Here is a 21,046-nt window from a genome sequence, read left to right as displayed (position 1 = left end):
ACCTGCAACTTTGCTGACTTCATTTATTCTAGTTGTTCTTTTGTGGTTTCTTTGGGATTTTATACATACAGGATAATACCGTCTGTCAGTAGGGTTAGTTTCATCTTTTTCCATTTTGAATGCCTTTTATTTCTTGCTTAATTTCTCTGGGTAGAACTTCCAGTACAATATAGAATAGAAGTACTAAAAACAGGCATCCTTATCTTGTTCTGGATCTTAAGGAGGAAAGTTTTTATCTTTCATCATTGAGTAGGATCTTGTCTGTGGGTTTTTCAGGAATGCCCTTTGTCATTGTTTAAGGAAGTTCCATTCCATTCCTAGTTTTCTGAGTATTTTTATTAAATTTTATTAAATGCTTCTTCAGTATTTTATTAAGTGCTCCTTCAGTATCAATTGAGGTGTATCTGTATCATGTTTTTTTTCTTTTATTCTATTAATGTTGTTTTTACATCTTTTCTTTTGTTGAACTACCCTTACATTTTTGGGATAAATCCCACTTGGTCATGGTACATAATCCTTTTAATATACTGTTGGATTCTGTTTGCTAATATTGTGTTGAATTTTTGCATGCATATTCATAAAGGATGTTGGTCTCTAATCCATTGTGGTGTTGTCTAGCTTTGAAATTAGGGTGATGTTGGTGTCATAGAATGAATTAGGAAATGTTCCCCCCTCTTCTATTTTTTGGAAGAGTTTGAGAAGGACTGGCATCAATTATTTAAATATTTGGTACAATTCACCAGCCATCTCAACTTCGACCTTCCTTTTTCAGGAAGTTTTTGGGTACTGACTCAATGTCATTACTTATTTTAGCTATGTTGAGATTTTCTTCTTGAGTCAGTTTTGGAAATTCACATGTTTATAGGAATTTGCCTATTTCATTTAGGTTATCTAATGTTGGCATACAGTTGTTCAAAGTATTATCCTCCTTTCTCTAAGTTTGATAGTTAATGTCCCCACTTTCATTTTGATTTTAATTGTTTGCATCTTCTCTCTTTCTTCAAATATTGTTTCTTCTTTTTCTCTTCTTTTCTCAAGTATTCCCATAATATGTTGGTATGCTTGATGATATTTCACAAGTCCCTTAATCTCTATTCATTTTCCTTTGCTTTCTTTTTGCCCTTCTGTGTCAATCATTTCAATTGTACTATCTTCAGATTGGCCAGTTTCCTCTGCTTATTCAAATCTGGTGTTGAACCTTTCTGGTGAATTTTTCATTTTAGCTATTGTAATTTTAGCTCTAGAATTTCTACTTGGTTCCTTTTTATAATTTCTATTTCTTTACTAATGGTCTCTATTTGTTCACTGTTATCCAAGATTCTTTTTTTTTTTTTTAAAGACTGATTTATTTGAGAGAGAGAGCATGGAGGGGAGGGGCAGAAGTAGAGGGAGAGAAAGAATCTCAAGCAGACTCCCCGCTGAACAGAGAGTTCTATGTGGGGCTCAATCCCAGGACCCTGAGATCATGACCTGAGCCCAAATCAAGAGTTGGATGCTCAACTGAGCCACCTGGGTGCTCCCATTGTTATCCAAGATTCTTAATTGGTTTTTCACTTGTGCTTGCTTTAGCTTCATGATTTATTAATCTTTTAAAAAATTAGTTATTTTTTATCACTCTTTAAGCATCCTAAAAAGTCTTATTTTAAAATAAAAGTCTTTTTTTTTATTATGTTCAGTTAGCCAATGTATAGTACATCATTAGTTTTTGATATAGTGTTCAGTGATTCATTAGTTGTGTGTAACACCCAGTGCTCATCTCAACACATGCCTTCCTCAATATCCATCACTCAGCTACCCCATCCTCCCACCCACCTCTCCTCTGAAACCTTCAGTTTGTTTCCTGGAGTCCATAGTCTCTTATGGATCATCTCCCTCTCTGATTTCTCCCCCTTCAGTTTTCCCTCCCTCCCCCTATGGTCCTCCATGCTATTCCTTATGTTGCACATATGAGTGAAACCATATAATTGTCTTTCTCTGCTTGACTTATTTCACTTAGCATAATCTCCTCCAGTTCCATCCATGTCGATGGAAATGGTGGGTATTCATCCTTTCTGACAGCTGAGTAATATTCTATTGTATATATGTACCACATCTTCTTCATCCATTCATCTGTTGAAGGGCATCTTGGCTCCTTACACAGTTTGGCTATTGTGGACATTGCTGCTATGAACATTGGGGTGAAGGTGCCCCTTCTTTTCACTACATCTGTATGTTTGGGGTAAATACCTATTAGTGCAATTGTTGGGTCTTAGGGTAGCTCTATTTTTAACATCTTGAGGAACCTCCATACTGTTTTCCAGAGTGGCTGTAGCAGCTTGCATTCCCACCAACAGTGTAAGAGGGTTCTCCTTTCTCCACATCCTCACCAACATTTGTTGTTTCCTGTTTTGTTAATTTTTGTCATTTTAACTGGTGTAAGGTGGTATCTCAATGTGGTTTTGATTTGTATTTCCCTGATAGCTAGTGATGTTGAACATTTTTTCATGTGTCTGTTAGCCATTTGTATGTCTTCTTTGGAGAAGTGTCTGTTCATGTCTTCTACCCATTTTTTGACTGGATTATTTGTTTTTCCTTCCTTCCTTCCTTCCTTCCTTCCTTCCTTCCTTCCTTCCTTCCTTCCTTCCTTCCTTCCTTCCTTCCTTCCCTCCCTCCCTCCCTCTTTCTTTCTTTCTTTCTTTCTTTCTTTCTTTCTTTCTTTCTTTCTTTCTTTCTTTTTTCTTTCTTTCTTTCTTCTTTCTTTTTTTTTAAAAGATTTTATTTATTTATTTGACAGAGAGAGAGATAGCAAGAGCAGGAAAACAAGCAGGGGGAGTGGGAGAGGGAAAAGCAGGCTTCCCTCCGAACAGGGAGCCCGATGCGGGGCTTGATCCCAGGACCCTGGGATCATGACCTGAGCCAAAGACAGATGCTTAACAACTGAGCCACCCAGCCAACCCTGGATTATTTGTTTTTCAAGTGTTGAGTTTGGTAAGTTCTTTATAGATCTTGGATACCAGCCATTTATCTGTAATGTATTTGCAAATATCTTCTCCCAATCCATGGGTAGTCTCTTAGTTTTGTTGACTGTTTCCTTTGCTGTGCAGAAACTTTTTATCTTGATGAAGTCCCAAAAGTTCATTTTTGTTTTTGTTTCCCTTGCTTTTGGAGATGTGTCTTGAAAGAAGTTGCTGTGGCCAATGTCAAAGAGGTTACTGCCCATGTTCTCCTCTAGCATTTTGATGGATTCCTGTCTCACATTGAGGTCTTTCATCCATTTTGAATTTATCTTTGTGTATGGTGTAAGAGAATGAAAAGTCTTTGTAATTCTTTTAATAAAATTAATTTCAACTGGAATGAATTGTTATGGTAAATTTTTTGTTGCCTTTTGTAGCATCCCAGAAATTTTTCTCTACCTTCCCTTTGTTTTCTACTGTAGGAGTTTTGTAGTTGTTCTCCACTAGCTTCTAGATCCTTAGTCTATAATTTTCAGAGTTCTTGATTCATGATATTACTAGAGATATGAAACACAAATCTTGCTTCTGATCTAGGTAGAAACCAGGTCCTCACATATGTGAGGTTTTAAAATCCTCCAGGTTTTAGGGTTTGTTTTTGTTTTCTATTTTTTGTTTTTCTTAAGTCACTAATTTGTGATTAAAGAATACGATTTGAAATCTTCTAAGTATTGAGGTTTTCTTGTGGCTTTAATATAGGTTTAAATTTTGTAAATTTTTCAATTAGCACTTGAAAATAACACTTTCAAGGTACAAAGTTCAAGATATATTAAATAAATATTCCATGTAAACTATGTTTCTTTTTTCCTCAGTGTTCTTTCTTTTTTGTTGAGTTGTCATTATATTACGTTAAAATCTCTCATTATTACTGCATTTCTATTTCTTCTTATTCTGTTATAGTTTTTGATTAATCCACATTACTTGATTTATTATTTTTTTCTGTTTGCACTTCTATTTCATGAATTTTATTTGTCATTTATTTTCATTCTTTTATTATTATTATGTTCAATTAGCCAGCATATAGTACATTATTAGTTTTTGATGTAGGGTTTAATGGTTCATTAGTTGTGTATAACACCATTGTGGATGTACATTTCATCACTACAAATATAAGCACTCTTCTATAAAATTTAATGTATTTTGTCTTGAACTCAACTTGAATATTAGTACCCTAGTACTAACCTTTGAATCACCCTGCTTTAGATGTTTCTCTTGTTGGATTTTGTTATGTGACACATGCTGAAAAGTCTTTTTCTTATAATAAAACCCAAATTATTTTACTACATCTATTGACATGAGAGACAGTTCATCCTAGTTCTATTTTAAAGAACATATTGATTGTTTTTACTTAATTTTCTAGGAGACAATTTACATACCACCTCTTTCCCCCTCTTGAGTTAATGCAACAGTTTTACATAATGAACTGCTTAAAGGCAGCTTTGGTCAAGAATGGAATAAAACAGCAAAAAAATTAAAAATTTTAAAAGATGAATGTTTAAAACATTCAACACTTTTGCCAATGATATTTAAACAAAACATACAAATGATATTTGCATGATACATGTTTTCATTGTTTCCTTGTTGTTGGTTTTCCTCACCATCATGCAAATGACAGACCTGAAGTCAGTTGCTGTCTGTCATACTAGGTCAAAGAGATTCACTCAGCTTCAGATTATTTGAAGGGCTTGGATAGAAGATTCTAAGATTTTGAAATCTCAAGTTGTCATGGCTCCATTAATTCCTGTGGGGCAGAATTTCCAGTCATCTTGCTTGTCCACTTAAGTAATGCTATCTATTCTGGTACAGCATATCTGAGGCTGTGATGTAGTACTCAGTGTGACTCTCTTGTCATGTTCTGGAAGTGTTCCATAGCTAACCTGTAGTGCTGGATGCTGTGTTTTGGAATGTCTAGTTTGGAGACTAGAGTCAAGGAGCCATGGTCATCTTAGTTAAAGAACACTGGGTAGCAATCATGGCTGGCAGCTACACAATGCTGTGTTATCTGAGACAAATAATTCATTCAGCATTCAGGAGTGGCAGCAACTGTTTTCAGATGAAACCTGAACACCATCTGAGGCATCAGCAATAGGCACATTGCTGTCATGGCTGACCTAGGCTACAGAGCTCCCACTGGCAGAGAAGGTGAAGCTGAGACCCAGCTTCCAGTACCACTGAACTGATACCAGCTAACCAAAATGCATCTTGCTGCCCTACAGCATACTGGTTGGTTTTCATTCACTTCTTTAATGTATACAGAAGCACTCTCCATTTGAAGTCACATAATCCTACTGCCAGGAAAACATTGTTGGGATGCCAATCCAAACCAAGGAACTTTTAATGTGTTTGCTTACCCACTTGCCATTTTCATGCTCAAGTAATAAGCAGAAATGAATTGTGCTTCACTATTCACAGCAAATTTGTTCTCTAGAGGGGACCACTTCACAAAAAGGGCCACATAATTAATTCTGAAGATCAGGGTTAGCTTCCAGACACCATCTTTCTGGCTCTGGCAAAAAACAATGCGATCACTCTTGAAAGACCAATAAATACCTGAGATGTGTCCATTGTGCTCCTGGAGTTCATGAGATTTCACCCACTGGCTCTCATTCTTCTTACAAATGTGAACTCTGGTTATTATGGCTAAAGGCAATCTGAGTATTCCAGGCATGACAAGTAATTGACTCTAGTAAAAAGTTGTAGCAGTGACAATCTTCTTGGTCTTTTCAAAAGGTAGAAAGCTAGAATCTGGGCAGTCCTGAGAGTCTTAAAGTGGAGAATTTGAAGACTGTGGTCAGTCAACATGAACAGGGCTCTGTTCTACTCTCCCACTTTAGTGGGTTGTATCTTCCTGATTTTTTTTTTATATGTATTATCCTTTGCCTAAGTTTTGGGGTATTTTACCCTTTTTCTAGTGGTTATTTCGAATATGTATTTTTCTTTTTAAATTGTTACCTATGCATAATCATTTATTTCCCCTATAAAAAGTGAATTTAGTGCAATTCTTCCTCAGCTTGTTTTTGTTCTCACTTTACCACCAATTAATCACCAAATTTAGTTATAGAATTCTCTTTTTGGCAACTCTATCCTCCTCTCTACATTCCATCTCTCAATTTTAAAATTTCACTATTGTTTCTATATTGTTACAGATTTTAAGTTTATTCTATTTTGTAATCATATTTGCCACTGTTCTTTGACTTAATTAAGTTAAATAATCACTACAGTTCTTTGACCATGGCCTCTCCATGCATTTTTTCATTGGCTGGAATTCATCTTGTAATAGATATGTTTTAAGGGCTTATGGGGGCCTGTGTTTCATTTATAGTACTCTATGTTGCATCTATAACAATATATTCATAATGTTATGTGCCAGCCCCTGGATTATGTACACTCAAGGCTTGAATTCTATAAAATTCATTTTTAGGTTTTTAATTCAAAATATTGTTAGGAAAAAGAAAAGTCTATTTTTTTGTTAAAAATGAGAAACAAGATAGTTTTCCATTAAATGTAAAATGTTAGGTATAAAGCAATTTCCCATGAATCTGGCAATTACCTCATAAAATGCTAACTATGTAAGGGTTCTAACTGCATTAGTATCCACTGTATGAGGTTTTTGCTGCTATTACTATTATTTTACTGTTATTGTTATATTGTTCTTTAGGTAAGGATTATTATAACAAAGAAGTTGCATTAGTATCTAAAGCTCTCCAACACCTTGTCATTTTTTTCCTTTGTCTTCAGTGAATAGTTCATGTACATAGTCACTAATAATACCTTGATATAAATGAATGTTATCAATAATTTCTAATTGTTTACTGAGTGGTTAACATGGATGTCCCTGTAGCAACTCAAACTCATTCTCCTTTCCTCTCAAACCAGGCATTCTCCATGAGAACTATTCTTAACACTTTGTAGTCATTCTTGACTTCTTTTTCCTATGCATTACCAACCCTGTTACACCGACTGTAATCCCATCAGTTGTAAATTCTCCCATGGGGACTGCTTTTCTCTTCATTTTCTTTGTTGTTATTTTACTTCAGGCCCTCATTTGGCCTTCTGCAGTAGCTTCAAATCTTCCTCCTTCACTAATTAATTATATACTACTGGAAAATAATCTTCCTAAAGCATGTTACAAGCAACCCAGGTATATTTTACACCAAGATTTTATATGCCAGAATTTACATTTATATAGATACTTATCCTTGTTCAGAAGCCTTATGATTTTTTTCTGGAAATTTCATTTTTTTAAATGAAATTACATTAACATACTTAGAAGTAGAGATTTAATGAAATTTTATTGTGAATCCTTTTAAGTGCAAAAATCCTTTAGTAAAGTGGCAAGCACTTGACAATTTTATATATATCTGAGTTTTCATAATTCATCTTTGCTCAAAATATGCATGAAAATAGAATGAAGCTATTGGGAGGGAGACTTTGAGAGACTAACATTTGTAGAAATTGTTTGTTAATGTTTATTAATAACAACTATGCTAACTGATCTCCAGATTGGAATTATAACTAATAGCTTTCTTTGCTATTTCTAATAAATCTAGAAGTGGGCTGGGAATCTTCTTTCTTCATTTGTAAAATGGGAACAATATCAACTACCTTGTCTTGGGCAATATGTCCAAATCATTTAGCATAGTATCTGACACATTGTAGGAGGTCAATAAATAGAACTATAATGTTGATTCTTCTTTTATGTCCATTATCAATTATAATGGTAATACTAATTTATAGCAATTTCTTTAATGTTGAATTAATAATACTAATATGTTAGTATGGTAGTGCTTTATATTTATAAAACATGAATTAATCAAATTCATATAAGATTATATGTAATTAGATATTAAATGTAATAAATTATTTGTTTAACAGTTATTTAATTTAGATACAATGAGGTGAGGTATGTGAATATGCTCTATAAACTTTGGGTAACATGTTCTATGATCTCCCTTCAAATCTTTACCATTTATTAACATGATCTGTTTCTTCTCTGAAGAGAAAAAAAAAAAGATTGGGAATAGCAAGAGCAACTTCAAGGAGCTGCTAAGAAAGTCAGGTAAAATAGTATATGAGAAGCAGCTTTGGAAACTCTAAAATATAATGCAAAGACTAATTACTGTATTTTTGTTGTTTTAACCATGACATTAGCAGGATTTAATGCTATGGCTTTAAGTTAGAATAAAGGAGATGAAAGCAAAGGTAATTAAATTAAAAAAAAAAAAACAACCTATGCTGGAACAAGTAGATAAAAGCTCTGAAGGAAAAAATTTATGAAGATCTATGTAATAAAGCATTATCTATTTCAGAGTTTGAATTATGAATAAGCCTGTGACCCCCACAATAAACTAAAAGTGAATCAAATTTTCTGTAACTTTTCTAAAATTAAAAAAAAGCTAGGGCTCCTTTCTTTTATGTATCAGGCATTTTTTTGTTGTTGTTGTTATATAGCATTAATTCTAAATAATACTAATATACAGAATAGGGAAAATAATTCTGGGAAAAAAATGATGCTCATTTACACGATTACAGTCACAAAGGGTAGGGTCCATATGCATGATTATTCAATGTTCAAAAAACATTTTCATGCTAAAAATAAATGAAACCTTATATATTTTGGTGTGTAATGATTTATCAAACATAATTTTGTAAAATGATTGTTAACAAATGAAATGTTGAATGCTGCCAACAGAACTGTATGGTGATTTTTAAGAAAGCCTTTTTGGAAAGCCATCAAACATTGCCATCTAGGAAACTTGTTATTCATGGACTGGTTGGTAAAAATGTTCAGCCAAATGAATATAAGAAAACTTAAAATTGTTGGCGTACCGTACCAAGATCAGCCTTAAGATCTGTTGGCAGACTTAACTTTCTTGATCCTTTAACTGAAACAACAGAAAAAGGAAAAAGGCAGTTGTTAATTATATAAAATTAAAGAGGAGTGTGGGGGAACAGTTGTTTTACAGTATAATTATTAAATCCTGATGAGCATTATATTTAGTGAGCATGTATAGAAGCAGAAATACTATCTGATGTTAGTTTGTTGTCATTCAGTAGTAAATATTTAATATGCAAACAGAAACATGAGGAAAGCAATTGTTCTTACAGTAAATAATTAAAGTATATCTTTTCATAGTTTTTTTCACATGTGATATGAGAAGGGATTTTTTTTAATTTGCGAAGAACCAAAAATCCATTTCAGATCAATCTAATAGGTAAAGAAATATTGCAACAAATGCATGAGCTCATTTCATAAATAACTGATAAGTGTAAAAACTGATGATAAAACTCTCAATATTTTCTTGAAATAAAAAGAAAATTCTATTATAGGTGTATATGATATAGTCAAGGAAACCATGCCAATGGCAGATGAAATGACTTCATATTGAATAGTACAATGTTAAATTCAGTAGATAAGATCTTGAAAATAAAAGATATTTGAAAATGAATTTAATTATATTATAAATCAAGCTATCAGAAAATGTTTGAATAGACCAAGAAAACACCTATAATTTATTTATAATCTTTCTTCATTATTTATCTGTTAATAAAGATTTCACATTGGGTATCTCAAAATATTTAACTGAAATGCATGTTATCGTAGAAATGCATAAGGGGAAATCATGTTAGACATCTTTTCTGTCAATACTTTAAGACTAATTGATATAATCAATTAACTTATACCTTCTAATGAGTGATTTTTCTTTACAAATAGGAAAGTTATTGTAAAATAAAGATGCAGATGACAGAGTAGAAAGAATAGTCAATTTAAAATCAGAAAACCTGGCTCACAAATTTCTGAATTTTGCTACCTAATAATATAACTTTGAAAAAAAATTCCTTCATCAATTCATGGCTTAATCTTGTAGCTTAATATGTCAAATAACATTCTTGATACTATCTTTAACGTTTCTACTGGAATATGATTGGAATACATTTTATAACAGGTTTTAGAAGGCCTAAATATAAACTTAAATATATTTTTTATGTCATGAAATAGTATCTCTTGATCCCCCCCCCCCAACCATTTAAAAATTAAAAACCCATTCTTATTTCACAAGTCATACCAAGATAGGTGGCAAGCTGGATTTGGCCTATGGACTGTGTTTTGCTGACTACTATATTCCATGCTAAACTACTTGTAAAAGGAAACCTAAGTATTATCATTCTAATAAAAATAATAGCAGCAGGCAAATGTTGCAATAAAGACATTAAAAATAATTCTATTAAGATTAAGGCACAACCAAGAAATCAAATTTTAGTAATTTGGGTTTAGAATTAGCACAAGGAGAAAGTTATTTATATCAAAATATGGCAAACTAAATATACATAATATGCTTCATAAGAGGTTGCAAATATATTTTGTAAATTCACAATTCAGATGAACTGAAGGAGTGGGGTATATTCAGTATTTAGAATAATCTTTAATTTTTTAAATAATGGAAGGATTTGTATCATGATTTATCTTATTTCTATTTTGTTTTTAAATATGGTATTTTGGGGCGCCAGGGTGGCTCACTCAGTTAAGTGGCAGACTCTTGGTTTTGGCTCAGTTTATGATCTCAGGTCCTGGGATCGAGCCCCCGAATGGGCTCCCTCCTCAGCGAGGAGTCTGCTTGTGGATTTTCTCTCCTCCCTCTGCCCCTCCCCCTGGTCTTTCATTCTCTCTCTTTCTCAGATAAATAAATCTTTAAAAACATATGGTATTTCAACATATATATATATAGTATTATTTTTAAATGGATTACAAAGATGCTTTCAAAAAGAGGGCAAACAGTTCCTGCCTATTGGTCAGTAAGCCCAGATACATAAGCAGGACAAAGACCACAATGTCACATGCCCTCCCACTTCCCACTATTCTTTTTGATGGAAAATTCACATCCTATAGTCTAGTATCTAACTTACTCTGGCTCCCAAATCTGCTCTAGTTTTTTGGATCCCCTCCTCCATTTTGTTACCTCTTTTTGGTTTTCTGTAGAAAGCCTGAAAACTGGGGTCCCCTCACAAACCCCATCTTCAATAGTATAACTGAGGGAGGGAAAGGGAATGATTTGATAGTGGGATTAATTAGGGAACTTTAATATATTCACGCACAGAATGATTCTCCTCATTTGCCCAGCTAGTACACTCTTTTTTGGGTGGGGGGGGGTGGTGCTCCTTGTGTCCAGATAACTAGTAAATTCTTACTTGTTCTTCAAGACTCCTCAAAAATTGCCTCCTTTCTAAATGTAGTTTCAGAGTTAAGGCTTCATCTGGTGCCATTATCTTAACCTTCATAGCCCCTTGTGCACATTTCCTTTATTACACTTAACACATTTCATTACACCTGATTTTTTTTTTTTTTTTTTTACTCCTCTTTAACATCCTGAAACTGAGTTCTCCAAAAGTGGGGGTTGTATTCCCAATACCTAATAAAGTACTGACATAGAGTAGGTGTACAATGAGTGTTTGCTAAATAAATGTTGAAAAAACCAGTAAAATCAAAAGATAGGATTGAGGAGTTATTCTGAAGAGGGCAAAGCAGACAGAGAAAGTATGTTTAAGTGTTAGAGAAATATGTTACACATGAACATTTGAGGAATTTGGGTTGGAAGATGAGTAAGGCAAGAGGTAGTAAGAGGCAATTCGTCTTGGAAATGTACAGAATGGAAACAATATGTATTAACCTTTGCAATGTGCCCCTGGGAATGTGGCTCTCTGAATTTCTTCATTTTTACTGTTCTCTAAGCTAAAGCATATGCACCGCTGTCATTACATATTGTTAGCTGAAGGGGAGAAAATGGTTAATAGAAACTTCTCACTACTCAGTGGCTCAGCACATTGCACAAAAAAGAGAATCTTGGCTCAAAGGAATCTTAAAGGTCATTTACTCCAATAACCTATTCAATGAAACTATTTTCCCTACAACATTCTTGATATCCGATCTGTTTAAATAGTTCTGATAGAAACCTTTAAACCTATAAAAAAATCCAATTTTGGGTTGCTATATTGCTCTAAAATTTCCTTCTATATGAGCTCAAACTACTTTCTTTTACCATTTATAATTTTCCCAGTTCTAACCTCTGGAGCAATAAAGAGTAAATGATTCTTGCTCTCACATGCCAGTTCTTAAAGCCTCTGCAGAGACTTGGGGGCCACCTCCAGGTACTCTCAATAGATCAGCAGGAATTTTTAAGAAGGTGATACTGATACAAAGAGTTGGCAGATCACATTTTGAGAAATAACATTTTATGGTTTTATGAATATTTTATGAATATTAATCAACCAATGGGACTTTTACACGGGACCCTTCCACAAGAAGGATTTCCTGAGATGAATCTCAGATTTTTCACACGAGAGACCATATTGTCCACAGTTGTTAAATTAGATGTACATACAGTTACAGATATAGATAACATTTTGATGAGCTTTTAAAATTGATTATTATATTTTTCAGTTGACAGGTACTTTTTTGGTTCCTTTAAGTAAAAAAAAAATTTCATTATATCATTGATCTTACATTTCCTAATTTTGAATGGAATGTGGTAGTTATAAGGACAGTAAAACCCCTGTTAGAAGAGGCTAGATGCCTTTTTTCCTCTTCTGTAAATTTCTACAAAGACTTTTGCTCTTCTCTAAGAAGGCAGGCTTCCTGGTATTTGATGAAGTGAAGCCCAGTGATCCAGAACATAAGTGAGCTGGATTCATACCATGACTCAACCATTTGCTATCTGAGTGATAGTGGGCTAGTAGTTACTTAATCTCAGGAAGAGTATGTGTCCCTTTCTCTATGACATGGGAATAATAATAGTCCCTACTTCATAGGGACCTCATCAACATTAATTAAGGAAAGGTATGTAATGTATTTAGCATTGTGTGTTTATCTAATAAGCATTTAATGTTAGCTATTTTCATTATTAGTTGGCAAGAAAATATTGTCACTCTGTGGTATTCTATATCAAAAATGACTTATCTGGGCAACATGTCTTATTTAAAATTTGGTGCCTTTGATTAAACACTGAATACTTGAGATAGTCTCCAATTTTATATAGTACTATCATTTGTTTGCTCTGCACAGTAGTACTTCCTAAGAGTCCACTGTCTTTTCAATAGTGGTGTCATACACTTAATTCATCATGGGCTTATTTTCCATACAAATCTCTTTAAATCCTGTGCATTCTCAAGAACAGTATCTTTCATCCTTCACACCTTGAAAAACTACCTATCTTGGCTCAGAGACAACAATACAGCAAATAATGCCATAGGTAATCCAGCTGCAGGGCAGGGAATATTGCTACACAAAGTGTTAGACTTAAAACAGTTTGATTTCTTATGATCTTAGTTTTGTTAGATTCTGGGCAAATTGTCAGGAAATTCTTGTTACTTTAACATGTCATGGCGTATATTTTTGAAAAAAAAAAACCATAAAATTTATAACTGTATGCTAAAAAGGTGAATTTTATCCTATGTAAATTATATCTCAATAAAACTGAGTTAGAAAAATTCACAGGAAAGCATCCTCATAGATAGTGTTAATCACTTACCTAATCACATCTATCACCTTCTAACTTACCTAGAAAATATTAGGTTGGATGGTATAAGAGATCAAAGATGATGCAAATGAATGAAATGATTGGCTGATGGCAAAATACATACTAATATTAATTAGTATGTAACTAATACATACTAATAATAAATTCAGGCCTAAAGGTCAGCTGATGGCCAAGCCCTATGATAGCACCAGATTATAAACATTTGCAAGACTATTTATCTCTATTCTAGATTTTCTGCCTCCAAATTCAGGCTCGGTTACAGTAATGAGGTAGGGTAGTCTGGTGGCTTAGCATAGCTTATGACAGAATGAGGTCATATGCTCAGCCCTAAATATGAACAGAACTTCAGGCATTACAACAGTATTTTGCCTAGGGGATTTCATGTATCTTCAGTGCATCAGATACATCAATCACTTGTATATTCACTTGCTTTTCTCCTAATTCCTAATTCAAGGCAAAGTCAATGGAACGTGCAGCCTGGTTTATCTGAGGGATGTTGTATTGGCTTCAAACAGCTCTCAGAATAATAGAGAACAAACCGATGGTTATCAGAAGGGAGTTGGGTTGGGGAACGGGTTATACAGGTGATGGGGATTAAGAAGTGCACTTGTGATGAGCATGAGGTGTTGCATGGAAGTGTTGAATCACTATATTGTACACCTGAAACTAATATTATACTGTATGTTAACTAACTGGAATTTAAATAAAAACTTAAAAAAAATAAAAATGTAAAAAAAACCCCCACACACCTCAGGTCCTTGTTGCCACATTTGAATCAAAATTTTAGGAACAGAACAAACCCTGAATCAGTCTGAATGTGGCTTACTACTTTAATGGGAAATAACATAAACAGGTAGGCTAGAAGTTTCTAATTCAAAGCTTTTGATTAGTTGTTTCTTGGCTAGAAACAACTGGATTGATCTTTTGATTTCCAGTGAAGGATTTCTACTTTGTTATGGCTAAGCTACAACTAATACTAGAAATTTAGAATAGTCAAGGAGATCAAATTCAGTCTCTTTAGGCTATGGATATTCATTATTATTTTTATAATAACCACTACTAGTGCTCGCTTCAGCAGCACACATATATATAATAACCACTACTATATATTATTGAGAATCTATGTTCTGGAATTACTATACAGTTAAGGTTGAGAAACTTGGCTAAAGTTATAATGATAGGAATGGCAGGTAAGTTCAAATTTCTCTGACTCCAAAGCTATGTCCTTTCCAGTAAGCAGCACAATATGTATGTTATATATGATATAGCAGATACCATGTGTGTTGGCCTACATGTCTTCTGCAAAATAAATAAATCTAATACTAAATTAAAAGTTTAGATTAAAATGCTTGTAAATTTATCTATGTATTGATTCATTTACTGACTGGTTGGAACATAGTAATGAATTTCATTTGTCTCTATCTTCCCTAAGCTAGAAACTAAGATAGAACAAAAGCACCTGGTACATATATAGGTATAGTACCTACACACAATTTTGGAGTCACCATACCACAGTAGAGCCCTCAAAGGCCTACATGCCTCTATATTACCACCGCACCCCCCCGCCCTGCATTTTATGAAGTGACTATGATAAAGTCAGGCAAAGAAGGACCTTTATTTGAATTTGTCCCAGCATAAAAAAAATGTTTAGTGTCATGACTCCACTTTTCTTGGTATTAAAATATGTATTATATTTCTATATGGATAGTGTTAATGAATCAGTGACTTTTTCTTAGTGTTGTATGAACAAGAGTTAAATGATTATGAAACTTTATTTCTGTTCTTCTCTACCTTGAATTATAAACCCCCAGAGAGATCTAGGTTCTTCAGCACACTCTTTTTTTTTTTAAAGCACATAATAGGAGGACAAATAATTTGGGATCAGTGGACCTTGAAGTCTGAAGATTTGGGTTCAGACATTAGCAGAGTAACCTTGAGCAAGTTATGAAATTTTTCCTTAGTCATAATTTCTCCATCTGTGTAAAAGGAGAACAACACTAACCCTACAGGGTTGCTATAGGATTGAATATGAAAATACACATGAAAAATACTTTGTTTGCCTTAAAGTACTATACCAACATTGATTATAATTTTTAGCAAACAAGGCTTAATAAATTCAAAATGTGATAATTTGTTGATTCTATGAACTAAAAACTACTTTTGAAACCAGTTTTTCCCGGAACTTAAATGGTAAACTATATTTCTAATGTTTCATGCAAAGTATATTTCTTAGGTTCTTTTGAATTTCTTTGTTAAAACATTCTCTTCATAACTTAGCAACTTTGTCACTGCATGGCTGTCCTTTAATTTAAACTGTGATTAGTTTTTTGCAATTCCTGTATTTCTTTTTTTCTTTTTATTAATGAAAACCAGGAAAAAGCATAGGCTTTACAACCAAATGTAACCAAGCTGAAACTGTAGCTCTACTTATTTAAATACTCTGAGCGTCAGTTTTCTCCTCAGAAAAAGGCCTATCACAGGGGTGTTCTATTACATAAAAAAAAGAAACTACTGTTGGAGAAATTGTGGATTACAATTATTTTTAGATTCCTTGGTTACTGACTTTATTTGGGGTCTAGAACATTGGTAACTTATTCTTCTTAAAGCTGCAAATCTGGTCACAACCATTTTGTAATGAATGCCTAATTTAAGGAAGCTATACAACCTGTGTTTTTGATTTGGTCCCTCTGAACAGCATCAAATATTCAATGGCTCTGCATAAAACAGATTATAAGACCTTCCTTTCTGCTCACTATTTCTAAGAGAACATTGCCCCTTTGAGGCAATTCTTTGGTGGAGTTTCCATGATCATCAGTAGTTTGTGATCATAGATATTTAATTGTATTATGAAGAATTTGGAGAATTTTTACAAAACCACTCTACTTTTTGGCTCTTAAGTTTCCCTGAGTTCTCTGTTGGTCCCCCCATATTTTTGTATAGGTCTGATAAAAGTATTCAGGCTTAAAGTAGAAAAATAACACTATGAAAATTATATGGAACTTTTCAAAATCACAGATGCCTTAGGAATTCCTGCTTTGTATCTTATGAAGTCAGTGTCTATGGTTTTAATTGTTTCAGGGAAATTTGTCTTCATTCACTGTGGGGGACCTATATTTTCAGCCCAAATAAGAATAAAGCTTTTGAGACAAATTGTGTAGTCCAGAAAATTGTAGAGATACGAAAAACTTGTTTGTTCAAAAAAGAGATTTTCACTTTCACCTGGCAAGTGATGTACTTGATTCCGCTGTCTCACAGATGGTATTTCATTCCTATAAAAGCCTGGCGCTGCCTCAGGAGTTCTGGTAGCAAGTCCTAAAGGAAGGGAATGAAAGACTATTGGCATTTAATTTCTTAGCCCAAGTGAACCCAGAAGTTTTATCTTAGAGGTGAATTTCATGATAACGATTTGAAAGGGTCTCTATTTTGTGCCTTTATCTGAGTACTTAGTACTGCCCCAACAGAGGACTATTTGGAGGGCAGTATTTAGTACTGCCCGAACAGAGGACTATCTTGAAGAAGATTTCTTCTTTGGAAGATGTAGTGGGGTTCTAGAAATGTAGAACCACACAGAAGGAGCATTCAAGCTAGGCTGTAAGACGTAGTTCTAACCCAGGTTTGAAAAGAACAGAGCTGGTTACTTCTTTGTTAGTATTTTGTGATGTTAGTCTCTATGATATTTTAATAAAGATACCCTTATTAAAGATACCTAAATAAACATATTTTAATAGAGATACATATTTCTATCACCCTAGTCTTAACTTGAACTTGATAGCATAGTTAGTCTATTGTATATTGTGGACAGTGAGAATCACAAGGACTGATGGCTGCATAGGTAGCAGCAGTACTAGAACCTGATGCTAGACTAGGAAAAGATGTTCATCTGAGCAAATGATTTTTAAAGGCACACCTTCAAGGAGGAAAAATTAGAAAAATGCACATCTTGTGGACAGATATAAATCTACAGTTGAAGGCTAGGTTAGTTTTCAATTCCTTGTCCAAAGACAAAGGGCCTGTTTCCTTGAGGGATTGCAGTTCTGTTCCAGGTAAGTGGAGCTAGGGCTGAATGTTAGTTCCGGCTCATCCTCTTGGGAGGTATGTTTATGTAGTACACCAATTGCACAACCTTACCTGGTGAGTGAAAAAGGGTTACACAGCTTTAAGAAAAAACAACTATTTGTAAAATTATTAGTTTAATGTTGGTTTCTGCAGACAGACTCAGTTCCATTTGGCATGGAGTATGTTATTTTGTTCATTTATTCTCAGTAGGTAACATAATATCTACATAACTGCAGATACTGAAAATTACTTGTTGAATAGTTGGATGAATAAATAAATAATATGAAATGTTTATATTATCCTGGGAGTTAAGAACATCAGCTTTCTGGTTGGCTCAATGGGATTCTTTTAGCTCCCAATTCCTATTCTGTTCTCTCTCATTATGCTCAAATAAATATTTAATAATCTTAAGCTTCACTATTTTTATTTGCAGTTTATTGGGCTAAAGGGAGTTTGAGATCCATGTAGGAAATCAGAGTTATAAAATGATTATTGGTCTCTGGCTTGCCTAATTACCAACCATTTTTGCTCAGCTATTTGCATCAATGTTTTAATCAGATTTTAAAGGGGTGAAAAGATCACAAAATAGATACTGAGAGGGTAAGTATTGAAAAAAATATTGTAAGAATTTTCACAGAGGCATGATGCTCAAGTGGTCCAGAGACCAGAAGCATTAGCATCATGTAGGAACTTGCTAGAAATGCAAAATTTCAGGCCGCACTCTAGACTTGTTGAATTAGAATCTCTGGCACTCAGCATTCTGTGTTTTAACAAACTCTTCACATGATTTTGATACAGGCTTACATTTGAGAAAAACTGAATTAAGGAAAAAAATAGAGAATGCAAGAATAGTATTGGCTCTTAAATGCTATATATACATGAAAAAGGGGAGATATACCCAGGTACAAACATAATAATTGCCATTATTAATCAGACCTAATGACCTGTTTTTTACTGTATGAATCAAGGAGACATTAGGGAGGCATGGCTGCTTTTCTTAATTTTTCAAAAGTTAGATGTATTACATATATTCTAGTTTCCCTTAATTACATATTATTGATTTTGTCATTCATAAGTTATCTATTTTAATTGTTTATATCTTCATTCTTTTCTACCTTTAGAGATAATAGGCTTCATGAGTTTTGTAAACTACTGTTAAAGTCTTAAACACAATTTTTTCAGTTCCATTTTAGTTTTATGAGCTTGGGCTAAAAAGTCTGCATTTACCCTAACTAGACCTTTCCTGATAATCTAGATACAGCAGTTCCTACAATAGGAAGAGATTGCAGAATGTAGTTTTATGAATATGTGCTGCTGTGGTATTCTAGGAATAGCATCGGGCACATTCTCCATTGTGGGCTTAGAAAGACCCCTTAATACAACACAATTATTTTTTTTCATGGGAAATGGATGGAATATGCAAATAATATTTCCAATTTTCTTAAGGTAAAATAAACTTTGTTGGCACTATTCCCACAAGGATAAATTTCATATATTTTAACAAGTCTATAATGATTTAAAAGCCATAATAAGAGATCTCATTCCTCAATTATGAATATTTATATTCTAAGGTTGCTAGTAAAGAAGGGTGGGCCCTGCCTAGCAAACCAGTCTCAAATAGGGCACTGAAGTGATAAGTGAATCTTTTCACAGCGAATCATTTCTGTCCCAAGTAACCTAACAAAGTAGTTGAAACCTTCCTGCTTTGAAACAATCTACTTCATTGCATGTGAAGTCCTGATTCTGCCTTGCAGAAAGAAGTGTGGTGGTGGTATTTCCAGATTTGCTCTAACATTAATGAAAAAAGAAACATCAGAGGCAGAACGCTAAAAGCAAGATGTCTACTAAAAACCTACAATAATTATCATAATTAGTTATGATATTGACATATCCCTGAGATTGGGAAGAAGGAAGATATGTTTGCTAATACTACATATATTCAACATTGTATTGGAGATCCTAGCTAAAGTCTTCCTTTAGAAATAAGAAGTAGAACTGTAATTTTAACACTGAGCATAATTGGATAGACAGTCCAAAAGAATTTACAAATTATTGGAAGTTATCAAGTTTTCTAGATATGTCAGTATACAAAATTAATTGTATTTTTATATTCCTGCCCCAAACAACAAGGAAAAAGAAATAAAAAATTACAGCATATAAAAACACCAAATGCCAAAGAATAAAGCCAATGAAAGGTGTGCAAGACCTCTAAAATGAAAACTAAACATTTTACTGAGGGAAAGATGTATGTGGAACAGGTAAAACTTTCATACACTGCTAATGGAAGTAAAATTGATATAACCATTTTGAAAAACTCAGTAGTATTTACTGAAGCTGAACATAGACATACCCTAGGACCCCCCAAATTCACTCCAATGCATGTGCAACAAAAATGAGTTTATATTTGCTTTGAAAATTTGACAAGACTGGTCAAAGCAGCTTTACTTAAAATAGCCCCAAACTGAAAACTACCTAAATGTGCAGCAACAATAAAATGCATAGATATATTCACATAAAGGAATATCACACAGCAATACAAATCACTCAGCAATGTAACTGAATATCATATATATAATGTTGAACAAAATTAGCAAGAAACAAAAGAAGTAAATAATGCATGTTTTCACTGATATGAGAGTCTAAACCCCACAAAACGAATCTATGGTTCAAAGTCAAAACAGTAGGTACCTTTGTAGGAATAAGTGGCTGAGAGGCATGATGGAAATTTCTGAGGTTCTAGAGACATTCCGTATTGTACCTCAGTTAAAAAAGCTTACTCCTAAAGAGGTAAGACCAAGGTATACAAAAAATTCCAAGTAAAAAAAGCAAGAGTTTTTGTATTAATAGTAAACAAAGTGGAATTCAGGTGGAAAAGACATAATATGAAATGAACAATGGTGATTAATGGTACAAGATGCACTTTTTGTGGATATATTTTAAAATATCTACACATGAATATTCTTAACACAGCAGATATAAGGAAAAACAGAAACACATTATTAGTACAGTATTTTAATTCTCCTTTTCTCCATCCTTGAGTCAAGTAATCAAAATATAAGGACAAGAAAGACTTAAATAATATGAAGGCAACACTTATAACTACTTAATGCTACAAGTTAACATTAACTCAGGTAAAACTGTCTACCATATGGAAAACACTGTTAATGCGATCACAACTTATCAAAACCTATGACACATATAATGCACATATAATGGGAAATTTAATCTTATTATATAGATATAAAGAAATAATATCAATGTAAGAAATAAATGAATTAAGCATCTACCACACACACACACAAAAAGGAAAAGTGAAAAATAAAGGGAAGCGGAGGAGGGAACTAACAGTTAAAAGCAGAAGTTAAAACCCCCCAAACCCAGTAAAACTTGGGTTCAGGTTTAAAAAAAAACAACAACAGAAAAATAGATTGACTATTAACAGCCTAAAAGAAAGAACCACAGTCTTTG

At 33.6% G+C, this 21,046-nt stretch overlaps 1 protein-coding gene and 1 pseudogene across 1 annotated transcript in view; both read right to left on the bottom strand.

Moving 5' to 3' along the window:
- The window catches only part of STXBP5L (syntaxin binding protein 5L), a 429,885-nt gene that overhangs the window by 59,521 nt on the left and 349,318 nt on the right, over positions 1-21,046 (bottom strand). The window lies entirely within an intron of this gene.
- Positions 4,658-20,324, bottom strand: LOC123834356 (actin-related protein 2/3 complex subunit 1A-like; annotated as a pseudogene).

The sequence above is a fragment of the Mirounga angustirostris genome, unplaced genomic scaffold (genome assembly GCF_029215605.1).
Source record: "Mirounga angustirostris isolate CCGP_5_RB_7025 unplaced genomic scaffold, mMirAng1.0.hap1 SCAF_1, whole genome shotgun sequence".
Taxonomy (NCBI): domain Eukaryota; kingdom Metazoa; phylum Chordata; class Mammalia; order Carnivora; family Phocidae; genus Mirounga; species Mirounga angustirostris.
This window is presented reverse-complemented; position numbering and strand designations above follow the sequence as displayed.